Here is a 13,090-nt window from a genome sequence, read left to right as displayed (position 1 = left end):
AGTTAAGAAAACAATGAAATCCATTGTCAGTCGGACTATGATATTCCCATTCGGGTCCAATCGCACCTTAAATGGGGGTCGCTTTTGATCCCGATCATGAAAGATATCGTATCTTATCTCAACAGCCCGCATTGGTTCGTGGTATTCGTATTGGAACGTATCAGAACGTAGCTGCACCCACCAAATCAGGGATCCCGATCGTAATGATCGTGGTAGATCGGAACCAATCATGGACTCAATCGGGACCTTCCTATCGGATCATATTGAAACGGGAGACCAGATCGTGACAGATCGTATTGCTTGAAATAGACCAATCGTGACCACATCGCATCCAAGCGAACCAACACGTATTGCCTCGCATAACCTCGTATCCAAACGTGAAATTTCAGACGAGTTCAACGAAACTTCCACGATCAGTTACGAATGTCCAATCGTGGTATTCGTACTAGATCGTACGATAGTGGGAACCCGCTTGAAATACAAAATAGATCTACATATTATGTTGAGTCACCAAGTTGGTACAGGATGTCACAGGGCTGTGTGTAGTCATAGACAGTCTAGTAAAGATGTCCCCTTTGAATCTTCTATCAAATACTAGTCGCAGCCATTTTAAGTGGAAAATGGAAAATATCATGTTTTAAACTGCAGAATCCCCTACTGTCCCTTCACATTAAAGTGAGGGCAAAGAGCCAATGCTGCACCATTCTTTTCAGCTCTCCGCTGCAGGATCATCTAGTGTGAGGAAGTCAGTGACTCCAACTCTCCCGTTTTCGACGGGAGATCTCCCGCCGAAAGCCCATTTTTGCAAAATCTCCCGTTTTCCCGCTTGAGATTCGATTTCTCCCGCCCTGGGTCTGTGTCTTCCGGTGGAAAGGATTTCTTACTTATTGCTATATCGTATGTTGAAAAAAATAAGCCTTAGATAGCACCACAGAACATCTAGAACCCTAGGAACTTCGCGCTTCGCACACATCAACTTGGAGTCTCCCGCCGTTGCTAGGGGTCTCGGGCGGGAGAATCTCCAGATCAGAAGGTGATTGGGTTGGAGTCTCTGGGAAGTCTGTGATACAACAGCCTCCGATTTTTGAACATCCTAGCCAGCCACAACAGTTGGGTATATTTTTATGCCCCCTTCATATCCTATCCACCACCGCCACAATTCGCACAGACTACAAACATGTCCTTGTGCAAGCGAGACGTGTGTGTATGTGTGCACATGTCGTGGCTGCCCATAAATCAGTAACTGTGTTGATAGTAACAGACAGATCAGAATAAGGTCTTGGTAGATTTTTTGGGGTCATCATTTCACAGAATAACCTGAATAATTTTGCAAAGGACAGCTGGACATATGTCCTCTACAATAGCTCAATCAGATATAAAAGCACAGTATCCATTCATTTAAACTCATACGAAGGCTGAGGCTTTGCCACTGATGAGTTGCGTTGTGTGCCACATGCAGCACGCGGTCGATGGTCTCTGCTCACATAGCGCACGGAAGGGCAAACGGCATGGTGTACCACAAGTGCTTTCATTATGGACACTTTCGGTACATTGACACATACACACACTGCATCCCAACGCAAAATTCAACACAAATGCACACAGTAACGAACACATGCTGTCAAATCAGTGGTGCCTGATAGGAACTTGAATTCACATGCACTGCTTGATTAGGGTAAAATTTTGTACCAATATGTAAATACAGGGCCCTATTGCATGATTGCCAACTTTTGACCTACACTCTACAAATGTCACTGTTTGGGGAGGATCTAATCAAAATGTACAAATCAATATAGATCTAAGTATCACTATCACAGCTAGCCCAACCAGATGCCGTGCGGAGCACAGCATCAGACGAGCGAGGCCTTGCCATCACATCGGGGAACCACAACACAACTACAAAACTTATAAAAATTCATACGTTACTTATAAAAATTCATACATTACTCACGTAAAGTGCATGCTTATATTACAGAAGGTACATAAGTCCATAGAGAGCCCTCACGATAAGTCCATGGAACAAAAAAAATGGCACTTTCTAGCGCAATCCCTGATCGTCGGGGTTCATTGTTGCAGAATTCAAAATGGCGCATTGACCACTCTGCAAATTATGCATGCCCGTGCATGGCTGGAAGTACAACGATCTCTTGCGTGCATGCGCTCTTTGGTAGCAGCACGGTCGACAGCGTGACCTTTAAAAGTGCATTCAGATTGCGTGAACTCCTGATTAGACTATCAGATGTACCGTTCACACATGCTGCATATAATCTTCATTTTCGGCAAGTTGTGAAACGTGTATGTCAATATCAATAACATAGCCCTGTAGTGTCATTAATGAAGATTACATTCAATGAGTTTGAGGTGACAAAAAGTGATGTCAAGTATCAGAACTCAGTGTGATCGTAAAATTCGCGCTAAGCTTGCTCGTGTTGTGGGCCGCTCTGGTACAGCCCTAACCCGGGGCACTCCTTGTACACAGTTAGGCCAAAAGAAAAATGGTGGAGTAACGGCTCACTGAAAAATAGGGTAGGTAGGGAGGGATTTTTTTTTTTTTTCAAATAAATCCCTTCCAAAATCTCCCCCTGCTCGAGTACCCCCCTTTTTGTCAGCGACCGCCCCCCTAAAAAAACTAGCACAGTGAACCTTGCCTAAATTGAACTTGCATTAAACCCACAACGAAGCGATAACCGAAGTCGTCCAAGATAGACACCTTTTCTGCCGCCAAAACGTCCGAAAAGGACCCTCCATCACTGCTAGATGTTTGCACGGAGGAAAGTATTGGAGCAGTGTCACAATTTACATCAGCTATTCCCTGAATGACATATCCAAGCCTGGCATCTCTGCCGCGTTTTCGTAGGATGCTGAACAGTTTTTTAGGTCCAAGCATGCCAGTAATCTTGATAGAGTACGCGACCATGTTGGAAACAGACAACGTACTGATTGAGCGAGGTGCTAAATCTCTCCCTCGTACAGAGCCGTTTCGTACACACACACACACACGCAGCGAGCTAGCTACACATACGTACGACATAGCGCAGCGTGCAGCAGGTTCTGTCCAAAACACTTCTGGGTTTTTGCGATCACGATCGCAATCAACAAGATACTTGATATCGATGTAGCAAAAAACAAAAAACAAACAAACATAGGGTCAGCGGAATTTTTAGGGTCAGGCAGGTTACGCCAATGCAACATTTTTGTTTTTTGGCCTTATGCTGTGAGAGCCAGCGCCCCGAGTCAAAAGAGTGCTATCTCTGTATGTTGTAAAAGACACACAAATTTTCGCGCCACTATAAGTTTCGTATTTTACCAGCAAAAGGCTTACTTTTATAATATATATACGTTTCTTACTTTATTAATACGATATGTTCACTTGTTAATTTCCACATTAAAGGGTGTGTACAGTTCTGGTCGGGGTGAGGATTTAGCTTTTAACGTTTTGCGAGATATTCAGAAACCACTCTATGAGATGTCAAAGAGCATGCAATTCTAAGGGGTATCAACAGTTTATTTGATGAAAAGCGGTTTTGAAATGGCTGAGATATCCAAAAACAAGGTGAAACAAAGAGATCCTAATAAAGGTGGGGCATGTCGCCTTTTATTATTATCACTTTTGGGGATATCTCAGCCATTTGAAAACCAATTTTCATCAAATAAACGTTGAATCCTTCACAAATCACATGCTCTTTCATATTTCATAAGAGGTTTCTCATTATCTCACTTAGGAATGTTCAAAACATGAATCCCCACCTCAACCACTACTGTACAGTCCCTTTAATCCCATGTAATATAAGTCTTGAAAAGACGTTTTTCTACGAGTTCATATCCATCCCTCCCGTTCATTCTTTGGCTTTCGACAGATGCAACCTTTGCGTGGCACTTTGCGCAATGGCGATATGAATGTGCATGAGAGTCGCAATGATTTTAGCCTTTGAACAAGGCCCTTTAGCTGTGCGCTGCGTTGTGGCGAGTGAAAGGGTTCGAGTGAAACGCGCACACACCAGCAGAGAGCAATCGGGCACACACGATGTCGCGCAGCAAGAGTGCCAGGTCAAAAAGGCTACACTGCTACCGACTCACGCAGAGACTCCAACCCCAAGCACCTTCTGATCGGGAGATTCCCCCGCCCGAAACCCTTAGCAAATGGGAGACTCCAAGTTGATGTGTGCGAAGTGCGAAATTCCTAGGATTCTAGATGTTCTCTGGTGCTATCTTAGGCTTATTTTTTCAACATACGATAGAAATAAGTAAGAAATCCTTTCCACCGGGAGACACAGAGCCAGGGCGGGAGAAATCAAATCTCAAACGGGAGGACGGGAGATTGTGCAAAAATGGGCTTTCGGCGGGAGATCTCCCGTCGAAAACGGGAGAGTTGGAGTCTCTGCTCACGCAAGCACAGAGGTTTCAAATCTCATTTATCTGTGCAGCTGTCGATCTCGCAGATCCCTCCTGACCGAATCATTTAACATCGATTTGGACAGAAATGGACTATTAAAGGGCTGCCAACACTGGAAACTAGTTGAGAGTGAGACTCCCATAGGCCAATGCTATTAGGAGTCAAAATGTGTGATATCAATAGAAATGCATGCAAATGAAATAAAGTTTTAGAGTGAGAAAGGACCAAAATGCGCGAGTCTCATGCTCAATGCATGAGAGTTGGCAGCCCTGCTATTAGCGGACTATTACGTTCCGCATATCCTCTTGTCAAAAATTGGAATACATCGATCGCTAAGTATTAAAATTGACGCATTTTGTAGTATTTAAGGTGATATTTAACCGCGATACTAGGCCTTTCCAGATCCAAAATCCTACAATGCGCAGCCCCAACGCTTTGCGTTGCTTTGGGGCTGGTCGCAGTTAGTATAGCCCTGTCGCTATTTATACAGTGACTGGGCTGTGTATATAGTTATATGACAGCATGTGTTGTTATACTTAGAAGGACCAGGAGTTGGAAGCCTCTTCAAATCAAGCTCCCTACTTCCAGAACTGATCTCCATCTACACTCATTCTTCCCAAGAACCACCAGATACTGGAATTCCTTACCACAAGCAATAACCAATATAGCTGATCCACGTTCATTTAAAAATACATTATTCAAACATTTTGAGTAATGTCCCTCCTACCATGACCTATGAACCAAAGTTGAGTGTTGCTCTACCAGGGCTGATCAACGTACACCATCAAGATCAAGATACGTGTAATGTGCTATTTGTGTTACTGTTAGATTCTAACACTTTCACTCAGAGTCATAGTCATAACCATCCACGATCCACTTCATTTAGGGTTCAGGACTTCGGCCATACCCGACACGCTGATTCGATGACATGAATATGGGACTAGACTCTAGATAGATCTATCTATTACAGTATTTCGGGTCTATGATTACCGAGTTATGAGTAGACCCCTAGATCTAGATCTAGACCAATGCTAATAGAGTCTATATGGATCATAAGTTTAACCACCCATGCCCATCCATGCCATGGGTCATATGGCATGAAATAGAACAGCTGCAGCCAGCAGGCCTGTCACAGTATTGTGTTCTATAAAAAATCTTGCAGATATTATGACAATCATAAAGCACTCTCTTCATAAAGCAACAACCCAACTGGAACTTAATATCAAAAGAATTGCCTACATGCAAACTATACATAACGTTCTCACAAGAGAGGTCTAACGTTCGACTTTACATGCAATTGACCCTTCGTTGTTCTACATAGATCTACTACAGTCTACACATTATGTCAATGATGCCATTTCCCGTTCGCAGTGAATGTGATCACGGCGGACGTTCAACGCAAGTCATCCACCGAACTAATCCTGCAACTCTCGCACACGCTTTCTCAAGCAACCCATTCATCATACAGAACTTAGCATGCATTTTAACTACTGAAACTGACACATAAAAGAAATGAAAATGTGTATAACAACCTTTTACTACCTACACCTACGCAGAAACTTCCGAAATTGGGCGGTAAGGTCGGCCTTTGTTCGCGTTTCTCTCCATTTTCCCGTTCGCAGCGGCCCCGTCAAGTTTACATTACATTTAGCGAAATCTGACCCCTTTCCGAGTCACTTTCCGGGTCGTGCCTTGTGGATGACCTCGGGGGTGGGGGTGGGGGGTGGTGGAGGAGAGAAGGGGAACAATCTTCCTCCGGGGATATGTTCGCTCGCGAAGCACGCAGTCACGTAATTCGCTATCACTGAGAATTCATACAAAACTTTTGACCAATCACAAAGTGGGCTAGATGCCCTTCGCGCATCCGCGGTCAGAAACGAGATGTAGGTAGATACGGCCAGGACAGAGTACCAGTACAGTATGGTAATCATGCATCGTCACTTACCATTCGCCGAATGTACACCGCGTAGAAATGTGGTGGTGGTGGTGGTGGTGGTGGGGGGGGGGGGGGGGGGGGGTATGGTTGTGACCGACTTTCTGCACTCGTGGGTGAACGAGGAGTCATTTTCTTCCAGACATATCTGATGAAACCTGATCTTGTCTACATGACACTGACTCTGTTTGCTAATCTGTAAAGCATGCCATCCTTTGTAATTCATCCATGATGCATTAAATGCTTCTTACTTGCGAATTTGCATTAAAGGTTCCCTGAAATAAAAATGCATGTTGATTTGTGTTGATTTATGATACTGTACCCTTAACATCACTTTTGCGGTGAAACAAATATCTAGAAACATTCCATGTATTTTAAACTAATTTTTCTTCTATTTTTTCTTCAATTACTTGGACACGCCCACAAAAAATCCTTCCAAACCAATATTCCTGTTGTGACCTCATCTGTCAATCATTGCTAAAAGTACTGATATGTTTAACAAAAGACACTGGAATGCACCTTCTCCTCGACTCAGCATAACTTGCATGTTCCCTTGCCATGTCTTTTGTTAGTCAAATTATATCACAGAAACATGCAAGTTATGCTGAGTCGAGGGGAAGGTGCATTCCGATGTCTTTTGTTGAACATACCAGTACTTTAGCAATGATTGACAGATGAGGTCACAACATGAATATTGGTTTGGAAGGATTTTTTTTTTTTTTTTGTGGGCGTATCCAAGTAATCTGAAGAAAAATAGAAGAAAAACAGTTAAAAATAATTATATGGAATGTTTCTAGATATTTGTTTCACCGCAAAAGTGATGTTAAGGGTGCAGTATCATAAATCAACACAAACCAACATGCATTTTTATTTCAGAAAACCTTTAAACAAAGATAGTAACCATTTTGTAGATGGTGAGAGAATAGATTGACAAGTTTCTGTAATATTGATCTTGAGTGTGTGTGGGAGGGTGAATGGTCCATTAAACACTCATACACAAAGAATATTTGAGTAGAAGAGATGAAGAATGTGCAAACAATCAATTCTTCCAGCAGACAGGGCCAGAAAGGAACAGAAGTACAGGGAGGCGTGAACTTGATGAGGGGAGTGATAATGAAGGATGTATAGTAAACCTGATCAAACAGGATGGAGTATAAGGGTCAGGTGTAAGAGGTTAAAGTTCATCTTGAATAAAAAAAAAACACGAAAGGTATACGTGTAGTATCATCTTGAGCAAGACAGCATGGACAGAGATACCTAGGTAGATCCAGGGAAGAACTATACAGGCCTACTGACTGTGGGCATGTTTGTTACTTTCAGTGACCAAAGATATTCATTTATCATGCATATTTCAGTAAATTGATGAATAAAGTGCTACTGTATTTGAAAAGAAGTGAATACAGAGAGCAAGAACAAAACAAATGACCGTACAAACAACCAACTGGTATATATAATATCTCTCCTGTCTCTTTTAAACCAGAGATGAGATATGTTGACTCAATTATTATGTCTTAGCTTCATTTTGAATGAATCAACCTAGTACAAACCAACAATAGTGGAAGATGTGCATGAATTGGTTCATGTAACATCGTGTTATGTATTTTCATCTTTCATACACAGTGAGAAAGAAATGTACATGTATTAAAAAATTAATTCGATGGCGTACATGTGATATTACCCAAGTGTGAAACTTGCTGCAATGGAGCATCAACACAGGTCATCTCGTCTGTGTGCATATTTATGTACATGCCAATGATTTCTTTACTGGGGGATGAAGGGGGGATGAAGGTCAATACACAGACATCAACACACTCCGAGAACAATAGAACGCATCAACGACTGCAACACTCCACCTCGCACGCCAACAGCCGACGCTCAGCCCGCCTCAACCGACCACCTCCATCTAGGTCCGCAATCTCCATATATAGTCCGCCTCTTCTTAGGTCACGCTTCATTATTATTCAAATTGTTTCTTAACATTTCTGACACCTTTGCGCCCCCGCCTGCTTTCCGTGTATATGAGTGGCCTAGGCCTTTGTGCTAAATGTACATAGCTGGGTTGGCAAGATTATACCATTAGACAGCGGTTGGCAGGTTGAGTGGACCAGTGCAAAGGACAGTTTTTTATGTTTATTTTATATATATTTTGAAAAACATTTTGTTTATGATAAGTGCGACAAAACATTTAACAAGGTGTCTAAAAATAAAATAATGAATTGTTTGGCGTGAAATATTCGAGTTTTGAATGCAACGTCAAAAATTATAACAACAACAGTCACGCTTCATTTCTGACGAAGGACAGTCAACCTGCTCGAAACGTCAAGTTCCTCAGTTCCCCTAGTTATTCTTATAACTAGTTATCTTGCTCTACCTTCACTAGCACCTTTTATTCAGTATCCAATTCTCTTTCCTCTATCTACTACACTATTATCTGTTTCTACGCTACTTATCTTTTCTTTTTTTATTTCTTGCTTCCATACAACCCAACGGTCCTTTTCAGGACCATCGTATTAATTTACAGTTTTCTTCACATGTTACTTTTCTTGCCTTCTCCCCTCAGGACTACACTTTAACCTTATTTAATCTCCCATTTTGCCTTTCTCCCACAGGAACCTTCTCAGGATTTAACCAATTAACTGTCATTAATTTTCCTCTCCACACTTTTTTTTTCTCTCCTCTGCAGCATCTATTTCTAGGATTCACCGAAGTCCCCTCTACTTTATTTTCTTAACTTTCATTCTTTTTTTTCTTCTCTTTGTTTTCTCTCCCCCACCCCCCCCCCCCTCTCTCTCTCTCTCTCTCCCTTCTCTCAACATAGTCTTATCTCTTCTCGGCTTACCTTTCCTTTGCGGGATTATTCATCTTTTCTCCATTGATTCCGCATTCCATAGTCCACATTGTTCGCCGACTTCGTTCTTCTCTTGGTTTCATGAATCTTCATTTCTCTCTCCTATATCCATGATTTTCCAACCTTCAACTCCTCCCTCTTCCTCTTCCCTTCCATTTCATCTTTCTCCTCCTAACAATGTCCGAACATCTTACTTGATTCTCTATTCTTCCTTACCACTCTCTCTGTTCCTTTCTCTATACCGTCTCCACTAGTGCAACTTTAACTTCCAGCCAATTACAAATAGTACTGTCCCCCACTCTTCACTTTTTGCCCTCCTTACAACCCCCATATGTCGCTTCCTCTTCAATTCTCCTCTCTAGGCTCTTCTTCTGCTAAGCAACGACCCGGTTAAGGACTACATACACATGGTGTCACTGCAAACCTTTCTCCCTCAATACACACACAGTTGTCTGTTGAGTTGTCTGTTGGTCTGCTACCAAATAAACAATTGTGTGCAGGTCACAGTCATATAATTATGCGCAACTTTCACTCAAATTAGGCCTATATATTTCATAATGTACATATAAAAATGAGGTACATGTAGGTGTCATATTCTAGAGCTGAAGAATGTACTGATATATTCAAATTTGCAAAAAATATGTATTTTTTGTTGTTGTTGTGAAGCGTGCTACTCCATTGATTAAGGACTGAGGTTGAGTGAGACTGACTTCAGAGTTGATTCAATCAGGCTGTGTTATTGTTTACCTGGTGATCAGATTAATTACTGCACCTTTGGTGGGTTTTGGAAATGAAGTACAGCCTGTAGTTCAAATTATCAGAATTTAAATAAACTAGCATCAGTATAATTGAATCTTTACCAGACTTATCATAAACACACACACACACACAAACAAACAAACAAACAAAAGCTTGAAGTAAACATCTAACTTGAGACTCTTCGGATCACAAAAGAGGCTTCTGCGGGATTTGCGTATACATGTATTTGGCCTGAGTTATGTATTATATTTGGCCTTTAAATGATTGAGAGCAAACAGAGGTGGGACTGTTGTAGTTACACTGTACTAGCCTCAAAAGAAAAAACAAAACAAAAACATGGGCATTCTAAATTGATCACCTCAAACAGAATGTGCTACAGTGTATAGACATGTGTTTACCATGAAAATAACATGTCGTTTGGAACATCACAAAAAATAGTCCACAGTACAGAATGTGAAAAACATTCTAATCACATGAAGTAAAAGTGCATTATTTTCTGAGTTCATGTTAAAAAAGCAATATAATGTTACTTGTTGCAAAGTTTAAATGACACTTTGATAAATCATGGACATATATCATTTGTCCTATAAGTTTTGTCATGCCCATATTTAGAATTAGGTGACATTTCTTTGTTACTATTAAAGGTTTGTTAATCCGAAAATGAAATAAGGTTTGTTATAACGAAGGTTTGTCATTCCAAAACACACAAAGTTCTATATACCTAGATGTCCCTTAATCCAAAAATGGAAAAGAGTTTAATTCAAACATTTGTGGCATTATTCAAAAGGTTTGTACATAATTCTGAAAATGAAATAATGGTTATTCTGAAGGTTCATTAATCCAAAAATGAAATGAAGTTTATCATCCGGTTCATTAGGTTCACGATAACTAAAATGAAAAGAATTAGCTGCATATCATAAGAATTCACTCACTTAACATAGTACACTTCATGTATACTAACATGACAGTTTAAAAACTACTGAAAGAAAGTCCTAAACTTAAATTGAAACATGAATTTCAGAATGAGCAAAGTGTATCTGTCATTCTTGTACAGTACATTAGTTTTATTAGAACAATGTGTACACTCTGAAACAAGCACATGTATATACAATTTATTTGTACAAAATGTACAATCACAAAATAACTGTACATAAATACACTGTACATGTACCTTCATTTCCGACGTACGACAACAAAAATCAAATTTGGTGTACAATTGTATTACCATTCTCTATATAATTTCCTTTCATATTTATAAACCCAAACCACACTGTTTGCAAAAAAATCAAAAAGTGATAATACATGTAGTACTATTATGCTGTAGAAACTGATTGTTTGCTTTAAAAAAAAATCAAACAAACAAAACCACAAACTGACACATGACACATATTTTGTTATTTTTTTCTTTATGTCCATGCCAGGTACCATTATATTGTTCATATGTATCATCATTACAATTTAAACATACACTCTAATACTTGTAGTGTGGTGAAATGCAATTTCTCAACAGTCTTTACAGTGCAGACAATAGTCAAATTTGTCAAATCACTCTTTATGTATTCTTTATGTTATGTACAAATGTATTCTTTATGTACTCTTCCAGCACACAGTTACATATCATAGTCTATACACAGCATGATAGTCACAATCAAGTATGACAGATGGCCTTATACTAACCAAAACATTTATAATTGCCTTAAATTATACTACTACTGTATATTGACTTATCATCCCAATTTTTTAAAACCATTCTAAAAACATTTCAAGCGTAATATTATGTACATTGATATAAATTCTAACTTCAAGGTATGAGCAACATATGAGTTATAATTTCTTTGAAGCATTACAAAATCTATTGGTCTTCAAGCAAGGATTTGAATAATTATTTGAAAGTAAGTCACAATCCTATTAAAAAACACCCTGATACAGTAATGTAAATTTAGACATGACAATTCAAAAGAACAAAAAGACAATGCATTGAAGACAGAACAATTAGAACACTGTTTCTGCTCCATCTGGTTTGAAGTAAAACATGTAACACTTTCCATCACTAATAAATGATTGAGAGTGGTACATTGTATATGTATATAATCTGAACACTTGTACATGCTAAGTCATAGAAAAAAATCCACTCCAAATGGATGTAAACATACATTGTATGTTAATTCCATGGTGTATTTGTAAGTCAAAATTCATATAAGTTGAAGGATTTTCTCCGGTCCCTTTGGATTCATCTTAGGCGAGGTTGACTGTATGAACATGTATGTTTAATCTAAATTAATGAATATCATCACCATTTTCCCACACAAAAGGAATATCCTTCCTAATGATGCCCTTACAATGTATCAAATATTGTTGTACAAATCATATACATGTAGTCAAACCTGTCTATAGTGGCCACCTAAGGGAGATAAAAAGAGTGGCCGTTATAGACAGGTGGCCACTATAGACAGGTTATCCGACTTTTGTGTGCATTGCCCACATGTACATCATCGTTGTATACATCTATAAGTACTTACATGTACATGTACAACTGTGTGTGTACACGCATACATAAGCACATGTTTTGTGCATTGGACATTGCTGGCATTTATCAAGTTGTTGCACAGTAGGATGTGTACAGTCATGAAGAAAGCTTTACAATAGTGCATTATTATGACTGAATGAGTGATAAATGCAGCGGTGGCGATCACTTAATGTTACCCATGAATGCCAGGCACAGCTACAAAGCAGAAAAACATGCTGCATTATCGGCTCGGCTACGGCTCCATGTGAGTCTGTGGCCACTATAGACAGCTTAAAATCTACAGCAGGAAACAAAATTCATGGCCGCTGGCTGTGTTAGACAGGTGGCCACTATACACAGGGTCTTTAACAGGGTTTTTCTCTCTAGGGAATTTTTCAGTGGGCGCATACGGCAGGTGGCCGCTAAAGCACAATTGACTGTAAATAAAATCAAATGACAGCATGAAATCCTTTCATATTTTATCTTCCTTTGACTGTTCCAGTTACAGTGTACCATGAAAATGACTACATGTTGTAGTACGGTGTATTAAAATAAAATAACTTTCTCCTTTTCTCTGTATTTGTCTATATAGACAGAGTACATAATGTACATCACTAGACCAGGCTATAAGTGGACTGACCATACAACCAG

At 39.9% G+C, this 13,090-nt stretch overlaps 1 protein-coding gene across 2 annotated transcripts in view; it reads right to left on the bottom strand.

Annotated features, from left to right (window-relative positions):
- LOC139721025 (uncharacterized) overlaps positions 1 to 6,034 on the bottom strand; it is a 43,025-nt gene extending 36,991 nt beyond the window's left edge. The window contains exon 1 of one of the 2 annotated variants that reach the window (XM_071632355.1): positions 5,926 to 6,034. The gene's annotated coding sequence lies outside the window, so the exon portion shown is untranslated. The remainder of the gene's footprint in view (positions 1 to 5,925) is intronic. The other variant, XM_071632356.1, reaches the window with a different exon arrangement.
- Between the last annotated feature and the right edge of the window lie 7,056 nt (positions 6,035 to 13,090).

The sequence above is a fragment of the Diadema antillarum genome, unplaced genomic scaffold (genome assembly GCF_040938485.1).
Source record: "Diadema antillarum isolate AM-2024a unplaced genomic scaffold, OU_Dant_1.0 scf00000136, whole genome shotgun sequence".
Classification (NCBI taxonomy): domain Eukaryota; kingdom Metazoa; phylum Echinodermata; class Echinoidea; order Diadematoida; family Diadematidae; genus Diadema; species Diadema antillarum.
This window is presented reverse-complemented; position numbering and strand designations above follow the sequence as displayed.